Raw genomic sequence first — 3,725 nt, forward strand, 5'->3', positions numbered from 1 at the left:
AATTAAAAAATGGGCAGTGGCCCTGAAGACATTTCTCTGAAGAGGACATACAGATGGCCAACAGTTGTATAAAAAGATAGTCAAAGTCATTAATCATCAGAGAAATGCAAATTAAAACAACAGTGAGATCTCACCTCACACCTGTCAGAATTGCTTATCATCAATAAATCAAAGAACAAGTGTTGGCGAGAATGTGGAGAAAAGAGAACCCTCATGCTTTATTGGTGGAATTGCAATTTGGTGCAGCTGCTTTGGAAAACACTATGGAGAGTCCTCAAAAAACTAAAAATAGAACTACCTATGATGCAGCAATTCCACTTCTGGGTATTTACCCAAAGAAAAATAAAACACTAATTCATAAAGATACATTTACTCCTGTGCAGTGCTATTTACAATAGCCAAGATATGGAAACAACCTAAATGCCCATCAATAGATGATTAAATACAGAAGAGGTGTTAATTATATACAAGGGAATATTACCCATAAAAATGAAATTTTACCATTTACAATGACATGGATGGACCTAGAAGGTATTATGCTAAGTGACATGTCAGACAGAGAACGATAACTACCATATAATCTCACTTATATGTGGAATCTAAAGAACAAAATAAACTAACAATCAAATGGAAAGAGACTCATAGATACAGAAAACAAACTATGGTTTCCAGGAGAGAAGGAGGTTGGGGGGCTGGGTGAAAAAAAAAAATGAAGGGATTAAGAAGTACAAATTGGCAGTTACAAAACAGTTATGGGATGTAAAGTATAGTCAAGAGAATATAGTCAGTAATTTTGTAATAACTATTCTTGGTGTCAGGTGGGTACTAGACTTATGGGGGATCACTTCTTAAGTTATATGCATATCAAACCACTTTGTTGTACACTTGAAAATAATATAATACTTAATGTCAACTATAATTGAAAAATTAAATAAAAAGAGTCCCAGTTCAAACAATAAAAATACTAGGCAGTGTTCTCATTTTACAAAACAATATTTTTCACATTAATTTTATTACATTAGAGTTTTCTTAGAAAAAGATATTACATTGTAAAATTTAATCAAATAGTGGAGAAGGGCATAACCTTTGATATAAATACATTTAGTTATAATTATATTTTACACTTATGATATACTTTATTAAGAGCTTAGAAGGCAAGTATATAAGAAAATATATAACCTAATTATTCCTAAATGTGTATTTTTTTTTAATATTATCTAAACTAACTTAGTGAACAAGTTATTGTTGATTGGGCTTATTTATTATTGTTTAAGGTTGAACTATGCATCACTCAATCTTAAAAATATTGTTGCCAAATTTCTCATCAATTAAACAAATGCCATTAGTATGAAGACTTCGAGAACTTTCTCACTCCCAGATCATTTGATGTGTTTTGCTTAAGTTTATGTGTAAAGCAGGGACCATGCCCTTCTCCTAGGAAGAATAAAATGATCCATGATAAGGAGATAATGAAAGAGCAATGCTTCATTTCATAAAAATATCAATACACACAGATCCCTAGGCTTACAGATATGTTCCAGAATAGACTAGGTAAATTAAAATGTGAATTGCTTAGTTCGTTCTATGTATTTTTCCATTGCCCTTAGTCATACGCCTTCTATAGCTTTGGCAGATGGTGAAAAAGTATAAGTACCCAAATACCAGTACCACCCAAGCTGAAAATGTGCCTTGTATGTATTTAAGATTAGAATTAATTGCTAATGTTATGAATAAGGGTTGCCTCAGGCATCCCTGGGACACCAAATTAGCTCTCTTAGAATCCAGAGAATAACAGATGAAAGAGAAACCCAGTCCAGGGTAGAAGGTGGAAGCCAGTCTCACACACACACACACACACACACACACAAATATATATATTTGTATCATACTGATTATTTTTAATGATTTATCTATGATAATATAAGTAAGTATATAACATTTGGAGATAATTTGCAAACACTGTTATCTTCCCCAAATATACAACACACTAAAATGTGTACTGAAGTAAAGGTAAATGCAGAGAACTCTCTAGTCTCTACACATATGGTGATTTGGGGATAAAGGGATGGGAGGCAGTAATCCTGTGTGGCTGTTGAGCTCTTCATAGTGACTCCTGCAACATTCTATTTTCCAATTCAGAAATTCTACTTAGGTTTTGGCACACCAACCCTGAAACCCTAATCTATACTTTCTCCCTACAAATTGAACATTTATAGCTACCTCTTAGTATTCTTATTAAGAAGAGCATAAATAGGTTTTACGATTTTGAGAAATTACCCAATTGAATATTTTAGGAATCTAAAGAAAATCCGCAGTTCTATTCTACTTACCACTGAATCCTCTGCCCAGGGGATGAAGGTGCCCACTACAGTTGATCTCCAAACTTGACAAACATAATGATGGAAAAACCTCAATGGAGTTTCTATCTCTGTCATTTACAGGAATTTTTTAACATTTTTTTCAAACTTCACCATTTAACAATAAATATTCAAAATGTACATAGGAGATATTAACAATAATATTTATTTATAAACTTTATTCTTAGCATCTTTCCATTTGTTATAATATTCTTATACTGTGGCTCCTAACTTCTATAAATATAACAATAAATCTTGAATATAGATTTTAACAAGATTTATTTGTTCCATATTGAAATAGAGAAAAATACATCTGTTTTAAGATTTCTTTTGTTCTCTTTTCTCTCTTTTCTTCATTCCTACCTGTCTTTCTTTTCTTTTTTTCTCCTTTTCTTTCTTTCTTTATTCTTTCTATCAGAGCTACTGAACAGATCAAGCAACTTTTCAGATATAATATATTCCTGCCAAACCCATATAATATTGAGAAACCACAGCCAATCAGCTAGTTTACAACTTAGTAATATATCACCATTCTCTCTACTTGGAAATTTGCTGAGAAGGAGTGCATATACTACTTCTACAGTGCTCAGGTCATAAAAAAAAATGACCATGAATGTAGGAAATGGCCATAAAAGTCTACTCTCTCTTGTCTAGGATTCAGGGTCGAATTATAAATTTTAGATGCTCAAAGTGATGATTATTACTTCCTCATCTTCTTGCTTTCATTGTGATCCTAAGTAACATAAATGTTAAAAGTATAAAATAAGAAAAAGGAAGCCATCCATGTTCAGGATTTCTTTTTCATGATGGCTATTTCTATGTGTTTTGTGTTTTGAGTATAGATGTTCCTTCAAAAAGTGTCTCTTTTTTGTAATGGTTACTCTTGCATTGCCTTAATTGTGTGTTGAGTTCATCTGTTCAAGGGTTATCCAGCATGGTTACCATTCTTTCAACATCATTGGTCTGTAGGGAAAGAGTTGGTTCATACTCATGATTCTTTGCCTTCTCTCAAATAAACCACTTCTACATTGCTCAGAATTATTTCTGTGGGTTTAGACGTATCTGTAGACTAATCAGCACATGCTTAATAAGCATCCAAGGAGAGAAACATCTTGTACTACGTGCAGGCCAAAAATAAAGGCAAAACAAACAAACAAACAAACAAACAAACAAAAAACCTTTTTCCTTAGATATATTTAAGTTGCTGAAATGATGAAGGGTCATGGAAAAATCAAACGTACTGCTAACAGTTCAAAGATTAATAAGTCAGGTGAAAAATGAATGCTACAGGTTCCAGGATTTAAAAATAAGATAAAACTCACTCTGGATTCAATTTCTCATGGAGAAATTCAGACCTGATCCATCTTG

The sequence above is a fragment of the Pteropus vampyrus genome, unplaced genomic scaffold (genome assembly GCF_000151845.1).
Source record: "Pteropus vampyrus isolate Shadow unplaced genomic scaffold, Pvam_2.0 Scaffold108, whole genome shotgun sequence".
NCBI lineage: Eukaryota > Metazoa > Chordata > Mammalia > Chiroptera > Pteropodidae > Pteropus > Pteropus vampyrus.